This window comes from Canis lupus, chromosome 9, assembly GCF_048164855.1.
Source record: "Canis lupus baileyi chromosome 9, mCanLup2.hap1, whole genome shotgun sequence".
NCBI lineage: Eukaryota > Metazoa > Chordata > Mammalia > Carnivora > Canidae > Canis > Canis lupus.
The window spans coordinates 23,697,247-23,710,179 of record NC_132846.1 but is presented as its reverse complement, the minus strand read 5'-3'; the positions used below and the strand labels follow the sequence as shown (position 1 = coordinate 23,710,179).

Genomic DNA, 12,933 nt, shown 5'->3' with positions numbered 1-12,933 from the left:
GCTCAGTGGTTGAGCATCTGCCTTTGGCTCAGGGCGTGATCCTGGTTCCAGGATCGAGTCCCACATTGGGCTCCCTGTGAGGAGCCTGCTTCTCCCTCTGCCTATGTCTCTGCCTCTCTCTCTGTTTCTCATGAATAAATAAATGAAATCTTAAAAAAACAAAACAAATCAAAAGTAGCTTAAGCAAAATAGGAAATTATTCTCAAATTTTTTTTTCTCTCAAAGGCTTCTAATTCACTGTTCCATGATCTAGAGTGTTTACCTTAGCTGCATGTTCTAAGCTGGTATATTACCCACACATCTGAGTTCCAGCCTGTAGTAATGGAAAAATAAGTGGCTTCAGTATTCTTATATTACTTTAATAAAACTACCTTTTTGCACTGAAGATGTCTCAAGAGTGCTTTCTTGGCCATCAGCTCCAAACTCCAACTATTTCCTTCATCAATGGATAATGAAGGGCAATGAACAGTCTTTATCACAAATGTGCTACCTCAAAGACATAAAGGTTTTCTATAGATAAATAAATCTCCAGTCTGTACCTTCTAGGGATTAATTAATATTTTAGAACTGAAGAAGTGAAGGAAGAATGCTAAAAACCTGGAATTTGGTGTGCCTGGGTGGCTCAGTGGTTGAGTGTCTGCTTTCAGCTCAGGTTGTGATCCCAGGGTCCTGGGATTGAGTCCCACATCAGGGTCCCCGCAGGAAGCCTGTTTCTTCCTCTGCCTGTGTCTCTGCCTCTCTCTGTGTCTCTCATGAATAAATAATGTAATAAAATCTTTAAAAATAAAATAAAAACCTGGAATTCTTTCCTGACAGCGGTTAACCAGATGAGGAGAATATAAGCATTTTAATCACTGTTGCATGTTTCAATGTGTGGTTCATACATAGTTCAATGATGTGCAACTTGAGAAAAGAGAACAGAAAAATGAGAAGCAACTATACTAACATTTGAATCGTTAAATCTTACTGTACCAGTATCTGTCACTTTTCTAAACTTTGCATTAACACATCTTTTATGAAAAACTATCAGGACCTGTTTTTGCTAACTGAGAGAAATCCAAGGAGGATTTCCATTTTTAAAAATGATTCATTTATTTATTTGAGAGAGAGAGAGAGAGAGAGAGCAAGCAGGGGAAGAGGGGCAGAGAGAAGGAGAGAAAAATCTCAAGCAGACTCCCTCCTGAGTATGGAGCCATACAGGGCTGCATCTCAGATTTCAGGACCCTGAGATCATGACCCGAGTTTAAGAGTCAGAGACTTAACTGACTGAGGCCTCCAAGTAGCCAAGGATTTCTGCTCTTATGAAAAAAGGTGGAAGGGAAAATAGGGTTTAGTGTTTGTTTTATATTGAGTCATTTTAGAGGCAATATGCTCCCTGAGCAGGGAGAGTGGCTCCACCAAGTACCTTCCCTGAGAACTACACTCAGCATCTCGACATCAAGTCACCATAAGCTTTGAATTGTGTATATGAGCATCTGTGCTTTATCTTGGTATATTTTGTGCATTTGTTAGCAGGATGTTTCCTAAGGTATCAGAAAAGCCTAAGAGAGGTTATTTTTGGGTCTGGAAATGCTCAAAAATTTTTTTCTATATAAATTAATGGTAATTATTTCTTCACTTTATGTCATTTTGGTCTATGAAAGGTTTCATAGGAACTCTCTACTTTTGGACAGCAGGGAAAATCTCTACATAGTACAAATCCTTTTCTTCAGAATGCTCAGATGGCAACACCAACACCAACATGTTATTCTTGGGCTTAAAAAACAGGAAATCAAACCTCTCTGGAAGTGTGCATTGAGGAGAAATGGCTAGAGTTATTTTGCGTTACTCATTGTCCATTAAAGCTACTTCTTAATGTGAGTCCATGTCCAGATTTCACTGCAGTTACTTTTTGGGAAGAGGAAACACCTCCTGGGAAAATGAAATTCTTTCAAGTTCTCTAACAGGCTTCTGTTGATCTAGCTACCACTGACTTCAGATGAATCAGATTTCCCTGCTTGTTTGTCCAAATTCTCTTTCACGTGGTCACTAAAGCATATCTTCTGACATTTCACATAGATCATTAGAAACACCTTTTAGGCAAAGGATGACATCAGAATAATTTGCATCAGAAACCATATTATTCACTGAGATTAATTAACAGTGTGGTATTTAGGGAATTATCATTACAACTCCTCTTGTTACTAGCTGTGGTTTGTGTCCCCTGCAGGGATGATACTGAATGAAATCTTGCAAGTCATTTCAAAATACAATAACTCTCTGTGAGAAGTAGAATGTGCACTGAGCCAATCCCAGAAAATACTTTAAAAAATTGCTTGCAAAGCTCCCTCATTGTTTGCATGTGTTAGGTTTCAGTTAGCTTTGCTCTAATTATAAGTTTATAACCAACCTGAAAGTGTGAGAATTTTAGCAACTAGCATTGAGTACAAAAACAGTTTCTCCCAAACTCTCAATGGATCTGTTAAAGAATTGGTTCTTTGAACTCCTTGGGACATAGCTGGTATTTCAGCCTGATAATGTGTCCCTTTGCCTCAGTCGGACCTGGTTTCTGACTATTGTCTCAGTATAATTATTGATAATGCCCCTTTTTCACCCCTAAATTGTCTCTGTTGAGTGATAAATTATATAGTCCTCTATCATGAACTTGCAGTTAAAGCATTTCTTTTTTTAAAAAAGTACATGTTCTTCAATGAACTTAGTAAGACTTGGCTGTAATAATAGTAGGTTTAATACTTGATGACGGATATGAAATTTAAAAGTGAGTAATGCTGCTTCCTCCCTCTAATCTGGCAAATCAGAGTTCAAGTTTATGACAGCCAATTTAGACTTTAGCATTCATAGACTTGACATTTGTGATGTGGGGCCATGAGCCAATGGTCAAGAAAGAATCCATTTTCAGTGCAGAAAAGGTGCTTTTATTATAGTATGGAGACAGGGTCCAAGGGCAGGAAGAGTTGCACTTTTGGTATATGAAGCTGGTGGTTATATGCTTAGGGATTAAAGGGGAGGAGATGTGCAAGGGAGTATTAGATCATAAATACCTACTTTGAATTTCTACTTGTAAAATTACTTTCGCAAGATTTTTTCTGGTGCTTATTATTCAGCTCAACATTAACTATTTGTGAGATGTACAGGCAGTCATGAGACCCTTTAAAAATGGAGCAGCCAGCATGTATTTGATTCTTATTGGAACTCTACAGGCTATAGGTCAGCATTCTGGGCTAAAGTTGAATATTTTTTCTGCTTCTGCCCCTCCTCAGTTTGAAGATCCATGGCATGTTGGAATTTATAAGTTTGGTAAAACTTATAAAACGCATTAGAATTGTGCCACAGAGCCCACTGCAGTGCAACCATATTCCAGTGCAACTTTATTACGTATCTCCTGATGTCTTCAAAACTTTGATATCTGCTGAAAGATGCTAATGTCTAGATTCTTATTCAACCCCCATATTGATTCGAATAAAGTTGGGAACTTGAGAATTGAGTCACTGTGCCTTGTACATGCTAGATTTTCAAGAAATATTTATTTAGTTGAAAGGCACCGTTCTTCTGAAGTGTGCTTATAGTTCACAAAATATTTACCTTTTAAGGTATGCTTTGTTAATAACTGTGAAAAATCTGAGATTTTACCTTATTTGCAAGTTAATAAGTCAGGTTGCTACTTTTATGCATGCTGACCAGAGACATGAAATAGCTGGGTCAGAAAAGAAGTATTGCTCATGGCACAACAAACAGCATAAGCTTCATGTTCATGTCAGTTCCTCTTGCTCCTGAAGTCCCATGAGTACAATGTAGAGTGGTCCAAGTGGACAATGATCATATAGTGGATATGCATCACAACTGAGGAACTCTGAGCTCATAGAACTACAATCCTTCATAATGGGCTGCAAACAAAACTGCTCAATCTTTACCCCGGAGAGAGACATTATTACACTAGACAACAAATAAATCTGCCCTCTGTTCCCAAGGGAAACACTATATCCATTTTTCAATGCTTTTCAAATATCCTTGAAATAGTCTGGGACAGACTATTTGTGCCTCTGCTTACAAATTGTACAGAATCATGAGAGACCCATGGAGGATTTTCTCCTAACATATCTTTCCAATACAGATTTGAGTTTCTAAGTACATATGTTATTTTATGTATAACATTAGCTTTCTAATTGCTGAATCTTACTTCCTAATCAGCTGCAGTGATAGACTAAGGAAAAATTATTCTTATCTCTTGATCGTATTCTCATCTTATTTTACCCCTCCCCCCAAAAAGAGTGCATATAAAAACTTGTTAGAGGAGTTTATATCTGCTCTCATTTCTCATTATAATATATACCTACTGTTTAAAGTATTGCATATTTAGAAAACATGAGTACTGTTTTTGAGCAATTTATGTAACCAAGAAGTAAAATAATCACCCCAGGCATTTATTTAGCTATAGAGTAATATGCCTTCCTTGTATAGTGGAGAAGGAATGTTAAAGATGATTGTGATATTTTATGCCTGGAAGAAGCCTCCAGCAGTAACCATAGCTCCATGAATATTTTGATTCAATGACTGGGGTTGCCAGATGTCTTCGAAACTTTCATTTCCTTATACATTTTCCACTTTACATGGTTCTGCTTCTCTTCTTTTCATTTTCTTATAACCTATAAACTCCTGTTGATTCTGAATTCAAATAATCAAAAAGCTCAGATACTGATTTTTTTTTTGTTGGGGGATAAAGTTTATAATATACTTTTAAAAGAAAAAGAAAATAGAAAGACAATACATAACAAACTCCTAATAGGGCTTAATTCAGAAGCATAACTTCCACAGCATGTTTTAAGGTCAAAGCAGGTACAGTTTAGCTTCCTAATTCTAATGATAAAAAATACAACAATTATAACCGTAACAGCTACAATTTTTAAAAGATTTTACTTATTTATTAAAGAGAGAGTGATAGTGCAAGTGTGTGTGTGTGAGGGAGCATGAGTCCAGGAGTGACAGACATAGGGTGGGGAGCTATAGAGAGAGGAAGAAGCAGACTCCCTGCTGAGCAGGGAGCTCCACTATGGTCTCCATCCTGGGGTCGCCTGAGCTGAAGGTGGATGCTTAACTGACAGCCACCCAGAAGCCCCCATAACAGCTATTTATTGAAGGCAAATTATTTGTGAAGTATGTACAAGTGCTCTGTTATTTCTAATCCTCAGAACGGTCCATCAGGGTAGGTGTTACCTCTAATTCTCATGTCAGAAATTGAGGTTCAGAAGTTAAAGGTAGCTTGCCTTAGGTAACAACTCAAGGTCTTCTATGAGCCTGCAATTCTCTTCAAATTATCAAAGAGAGAGAGGCTACTATTTTTGAGGTAGCTTTTGAAACTGATAAACCTAAATTTCTTATGCCTTACTGTTTCTTTTCCAAAATATTCATTAGTAGGAGGAAAAATTTTCCTCTATTCTTCAAGATTGTTCTAGCTGGTCAAAGAATTCAGTTGACAAGAGACTAATTAACAGGAGGAAATAAAATTTAATTCCGTACTGACAGGGAATCCACACAGACATGAGATTCTAAAAGTCAGACAGGCAAAATGAAGTATATATGCCATCCTGAACGAAGGGATAGAGGTGTATGACTTCAAAGGGAAGGAAGGCAATTCACAGGAAGATGAAAGAGTACATATTTGGTAATCAAATGTTTGGTGGGCCATACAGAAACAAAAAGACACAGAGAGGAATTTTAACAGACTTTGCTAGGTTTCTTCCTGTCTGCTACATTTATAATGTATTTATCTATGGTGATAATTCTCTTCTAGGAGTGGGTCCTCTATCTAAATTCTTTTAGGCATTTAGGGGGAAGACCAACCTGTCTTAGGACCTTGATTGTTTTCAGCTCAAAATAATCTGCATGCTAACTAAGTGGCACATCTTGGGGCAGCTTGCCCTTGGCCTCTACATAATTTATTTTCACATTCATTTTAGATAAACAGAGGCATGAATTATGCATTTAAATTATTTAAAGTCTGAGTATGTATGTGTATATACACACATATTATTATGTATCTCTTGTCTCTATGCATATGTAGAAATATGTACATATGTATATAAATTTTTAGTAACAGTTAATGGTGTGGATTTTTTTCCTCCTTGTAAGTTTTCTCTGACATACTTTGTTCCTTATTTTCTTACCTCTCTGTGATCACTTACAGCTTTATTTATCCCTCAACTATAGCCTGTAACACATTGTCCTGTAATCAGCTTCTTAGGTGACTAGTCTGCCTCTGTAAGGCCCTAGAGGACAGAGACCATTTCTTACTCATCTTTGTATCTGTGGGATCTAGGCTAGTGCTTGGAACTTCATTAGTGATTAATATGTGTTTTTGAATGAAAGAAAAAATTAGTTCACTCTGATTGTGTATATTATAAGTGCTGTTGGGGTCTTAATTTATTCATGTAATTTATACAAAGTGTTGGTATAATTCACCAACGTTATTTTTTTAAAGATTTATTTATTTATTTGAGGGGGTGCAGGTGTGGGGCAGAGAAAGAGAGAGAGAGAGAGAGAGAGAGAGAGAGAGAGAGAGAAACTCCAAGCAGACTCCATGCTAAGTGCAGAGCCTTATGTGGGGCTCAATCTCATGACCCTGAGGTTATGACCTGAGCCAAAACCAAGAATCAGCTGCTTAACAGACTGAGCTACCTAGGTGCCCCACCAATGTTATTTTAATAGCATTGAAAAATCACTGCGAATCTTAAAAAATATGACATATTACATAGAAATTGCTGACTAATCTAGAATATGAACCATATTGTTTCTTTTCTGTAACCTATTTCTTTCCAGCCAGGGCACTATACTAATAAGTGTAAAGCCATAAGGCTGGAGGAAATTTGAGTGGTTATATATTGCTTTATCATTAGGCAGCTTGAAACCTAAACCAGATTAGGCACTATTCTCTTCTCAGACACTTCCTGAAAAGACAGTTCTACAGCTTTGTGTGGTACCACATTCTGTGATTTTGTGTCACTAAGAAAATGTTTCTGTAATCTGGATCTTCCAATTTGGAATTTAATCACTATAGGTTAGGCCAAATGTCCTATAGAAGTGTGGAATCTCTTTAGTGTCTTTTTATTAATTAAGAAAGGCTATCTCATGCTTATTCAACAAACAGCTCCTAAGTTTTGGTGGCCTAAGACCATAATGATTCACTCCTCATTTCCAGTATATATCACTCATGGCATCTTTGGGTGCTTTGTACTGCTTTATCTGGAACCCATACTGAGGAGTAGTCATTCTTGGAACATTGCCATGGCAGAAGGTAAAGAAAGGTAGTGGTAAAACATGCATTAGTTCGTAACACTTCCATGTATAAATAACACATGTTAGTTCTCATGTTTTATTGGCCAAAGCAAGTCCTATGAACACACCTAACTTTGTAGGCAGAGAAGTGAAATCACACCACATGCCTGGAATGAGAGAAAGTCAGAATATTTGTGAACGTTTCACATGACTATCAGTTTCTCACAACATGTTTTCAAGGATAGCATGAAATGAACTTAGAAAAAATATTGTTAGCTACTAAGGGACAAATGGCAGGTTTAAAAACAAAGATTTTTATAGTATATTTAATTTTTTGACCTTATTTAAGTATTCTAAGACATCAAACAGTATGGAGTAATTTAATCAGTTTTTTTTTTAACCTTCTCAATGTTAATGTCAAATTCTACTCCATTTCAGATATCCATGAGTATAAGCTCCAAATAGATCCATCATTATTCAGAACTATGCTATCCCCAAGATTTCAAGATTTCAAATATCCCCATCATTTCAAGATGACCTTCCCATCGATTATAATTTTCTGTTATTCATTCATCAAGTACATATTGAATGTCCAACATTAGGGGATGCAGTGGTGAACAAAGTAGACCTTATAGGAAATTTTTGGTGTCCTAGAGTTTCACCATAAAGGGCCTCAGTGTAGATCTCCTTTTATTTGTTCTGTTAGGTATCACCGGGTTTCTTGAATTTGTGGATCTGTGTTTTTTTAAAAAATATTTTCTCAGACTTTATCTCTTAAAAAATGGACTCTGTCCTATTCTTTCTCTCCTTCTAGAACTTACAGACTTTTCTTAAACTTTCTCCCCTATTTTCCAGGTCTCTAAATCTCTCTATTATGTATTATATCTTGTGTCTCTCTTGCCTTCACTCTAATAATTTTTTTCAGATCCATTTTAAAGCTCATTGGTTATCTCTTTGGCTTGTGTCTTAATATGTTGTTAAAGCTATTCACTAAGTTTTTAATTTCAGTTACTATTGTTTCTACATCTAGACATTTTGTTCATATAAAATTGTCTTGATTATTTTTATAGTGTCTTTTTCCTTGCTCATATTTTAAAGCTTGTGTATTATTTCTTTAAATATAATATACTAATACTCATTATATTCTGTGCTCATTAGTTCCAGTATCTGAAATATTAGAAAGTCTGCTGATTCTCAGTGTTAGTGCCTTGTTTTCTTTAGTGTTCTGATATTTGAATGTGAGTTGCTCATTTTTCTTGGACTGTTAGGAACCTTTGGCTTGCATATCTGCTTGCACTAACAATCCAAGACCACTTTAAACTAAGCTTTTAGCTTAGATTTCTTTGCTCCCCTTCCAAATTGGTAAAACTGATAAAAATAACTTATTTCTAATTTTACATAGTAGTCTCTTCCTTTTTAAAGAATTCTTTTAAGTTTGTAAACAGTGTTATCTAGATAATCTCAACTTTTGAAATCTCACAGAAACATGTATTCAAAAATCCACTCTAAATATTAAAACTGCAAGAATGACAATGTTTCCTATATATAGATTTTTAATAGTTTTATCTAAATAAGAAAAAAGAAAACTACATATGTGTGGTTAAATTGGAACACATTTACTTAGGTACCCAAGAATAAAATAAAATTTTATTTGAGAGAGAGAAGAAAGAGATCTTTTAAGGAATTGACTCAAGTGAATCTAGGGGCTGGTGTGCCTGAAATCTGTAGGGCAGGTCAGCAGGCTGGAGACTCAGGTAAGAGTTGATGTTGCAGTCTTGAATTTGGATTCCACAGGGCAACCAACTGAGAACTGAGTTTCTGCATCATGATCTTAAGAAAGATTCCTCTTCTTCAGGAAATCTCAGTCTTTGCCGTAAAGGCTTTTGACTGATTGGATGAGGCCCACTCATATTATGAATAATATGATTTACTCAAAGTTTACTGATTTGAATGTTAATCACATCTAAAAAGTACCTTCATAGCACCAGGTGTTTGACTCAACAATTGGGCACCATAGCCTGGTCAAGTTGACACATAAAATAACCATCACAAATGGATAGCATCTTAGAAGGTTGTTTGGCACTGGATGGGTTTTCCCATACTCTAAAAGATAGACCAGTAGTCTGTTTTACTGAGTCCGTTTACTAGCTTCTTCTTCAGACTGCAACTTAATCACCTTTCCTTCCAACATCTGCATGCATTATTCCCTAAAAGTCAGAGTCCTTCTGGATATGTGTATCTACTGGTGAAGGATTTTATGCTACACCTACCATGCTGGCTCATGGAATGAAACATGAGTCTGGAAAGGGTCATGCCAAGGAGATTGGCTCCCCTTGAGTCAAGCATGGAGTGCACAGAATCACAGCAGTGCAGGAAGAACTGCCCAGGAAACATACACTCATAAAGAATTAATCACTGTGAATCTATTTTCTTAGGATGCACTCTTCATATCTTTCTAGGGTGCTGTAAATGATGATATGGATTTAAGTCTTGAGAGATAAGTCAACAGGAACAAAATGCTAAACTGTTTAGGGGTTGTTCAGTAAGATGAGGATCTGACCTCATGCTCATCATCTCAGAATACAATATCTATAGTCCTGATTCTCAGGCTTCTTGAGATGGCCAGGTGATTCTTACATGATGAACTTTTGAGATGAATGTTTCATGTGGCAAGACCAGAAGAGTCTGCTTCCTTAAGACCATCTTGGCAGTTCCCTCAATTATTCATCTTAAATTATTGTTTCTGACAGTTACCTAAGTAGGAGGAAGAGAAACACAAATTGTATTTAGTTTGAATTTTAAAAAGAAAAGCTGTAACTATAACTATGTTTATCTCATTCAACTTCCTTGTTGGATGGTTCTGTGATGGTGCTTAAATAGCCAATATGTGAATATTTGGCAAGTGAGTGAAAACTTGACATAATAAGATAGTAAAATAACTGGGTTCATGTTTGGGAAAGTGATAACAAGTAAGAAGGAACACCATAAAAAATTTTTTTAAAGCCCTATGAAAGATCTTATCAGTCAACTTTAGTTGCAAAACTTTCATATGATTAAGTTCCTAACATATCCCATTATTACTAATTCCACAGCTGCTAAATATAATGTGCATATATGTACATGGTGTTGTGGGAAATTTAAGAATATAGGCATGAAGCTTTCTGTTCCATTTAGGTAAAATGAATTTAGGTTGCAAAGGGAGGCCAGGTTGTGATTACAAATAGATTTGAGATAGGCAGTTTTCTTTGCAGGTGTCTAGATTGGGATTGTTGTCTTCTGGGATCCTGGGTTTACTGGCATAGAGTCTCTTATTAGAGGCTTCATTTAGTCAGGTCTTATTTCTCAGGCTCTTAATGTTGTGAAAATGAAAACTCAGGTTTACCTGGTCTGGCAAATGGATTTAAGGCTAAACTAGCCTCAGAATTCTATTTTTCCTTCTTGAGTTTTGCCTTCATTAAGTTTTTTGGTTGAGTATTCCTTACTTTCTTGCCAGCTTATAGGAGCATTTAATAAAATTTAAAAATATTTTAACCAGAATTTTATCTATTTACAGTATTGATCAAGGTACTTAGTCTACTGTATTGCAGATATTTTATGATTTAAAACAATTATAAAGAAATGTGAATAAATCATCTCAAGTTTGAACCTTACAAATAAAGCTATAAATATAAATATTGATCTCAATATGTTAATTTGTGAAAAAAATAATGAAAGGTAATATTTATTTTAGTCCTCCCCTCACTGTGCCAGGCACTGAACTAAGCATTTTACATTTTCTTAAACATTTAATCTTCACCGTAGCACCATGATATATATGCTGTTATTATCTCAATTTTATAGATGGACACTAAACTACAGAGACAGTTTTTAAGATAGAACTCAAGATGCAACCCGATATTAAGATACAATTCAAGATATGCTATAAAGTGGTAGAATGAGGATGGAAATCTAGGCAGTTTGAATTCAAAGTCTTGTAAACACTATACTGTTTCACATTTAGGTAGATATGCATAAAAGTCTAGTAAAAACAGCATAGGGCTGGGCTGGAAGAATTAATACCAAAATAATAATAGTGATTTAGTGATTTGAGAGGAAGTGGGTGGGAGCCTGGGAGCTTGGAAGGAATTAGGTGGAGACACTTTAAGTAGAATTTTAAATTTCCTTTGCTTACTATGGTAAGGTCACTTTCACTCAAAAGAGTTAAATTATTAAGTTGAAGTCCCCCAACCTCCATTTTCTGTACCCAAATCTATTATATCTTTACTCTTCTTGCTTCTGGCCCAAGAAAGAGTCTCTGCTTCTGGCTCAAGAAAGAGTCTCTGTACTTCCTTTCCAAGGGTGACTTTTTATTTGGATCCTAGGACCTACTTCCTCAATATTTTCTTCCTAATTTTTTCCCCTCTTCTTATCTCCTTTTCTTTGTCTACCAAGAAAATCTTCCATTAAACTTTTTGTCACTCAAAGTACCATAGACTGCCTTTCCTTTCTTAAATATTTTGAATTATAATTGTGGTAGGTAGAATAATGACTCCCCCAAAGATGTCTATGTCCTAATTCATGGAAACTGTGATTATATTAACTCACCTGACCAAATGGACTTTCTATATATGATTTAATTAATGATTTTGAAATGGAGAAGTCCAGGATTTTCTTGATGGGCTCAGGGTATTCACAGGGATTCTTAAAAAATGGAAAAGAGAGGCAGAAGATGGGTCAGAAATTGGAAGATGCTACACTGCTGGTTTTGAAAATAGATGAAGGGGCTAAGGGATGGAGATGGCTTCTAGGAGTTTGAAAAAAACAAGGAAGTGGATCCTTCCCTAGAGCCTCCAGAAGGAAAGCAGCTCTTCTGAGTCTTTGTTTTCAGCCCACTAAGACACATTTTGATTTGATATTTAAAATTATTGTTTAATTTATCGAGAAATTACAAATGAAAAATCCAACAACAACATAAAAAACAATAATTCTTTTTTTTAGCTCTCAGGTTCACCTTACAAATCTTATCTGTTTTTAAGTTTAGCAAATTTTAACTATCACTTTTCAAGAGGCCTTTGATTAGTATTTGGAAACATTCATAAATTTTATAGCTAATTAGACTCAAACATTTCAACCTGTATTTACAAATTTAATATATTTGATTTGTCTCATTAATAATATAATGATCTTTTTTTATAAACAAAATCTTCCCAGGTTCTTTATTAATTCTTATAAACATGAAAAAAAGAATAAACTTATTACTAGAGTGAAATTTAATTTCCCTTAATAGTATTTTTTTTTTCTTTTTTAAAGTAATCTCTACATCTGACAGGGTAGTAATCTCTACATCTGACATCTTTAACCCTAAGATTAAAAGTTGTATGCTCTACTGACTGAGCCAGTCAGGTGCCTCCTGCCTTTTATTTTTTTATATTGGTTCAATCACGCACAAAATATTTTAATATCATATCTTTGTGTTTCACAACTGGCATTTTTTATGAAAACTCATTTCAATAGTTTAAAAAATTATCCAAACTCTTGCGACTTAGGTGTTTCTATTTTTTCTTGCTTGGATGAGCATCCCTTCTGCAGAGTTTTATAGCTGTTTAATTTTCTCCCATTATATTTACTTTGAAAATTGCAAGTTAAGTAAATAAATATCTTTCCACTGATAGGAAAAACAAAGGC

The 12,933-nt window shown here is 35.4% G+C and overlaps 1 protein-coding gene across 2 annotated transcripts in view; it reads left to right on the top strand.

Annotated features, from left to right (window-relative positions):
• FSCB (fibrous sheath CABYR binding protein) overlaps nucleotides 1–12,933 on the top strand; it is a 274,498-nt gene that overhangs the window by 39,719 nt on the left and 221,846 nt on the right. The window lies entirely within an intron of this gene.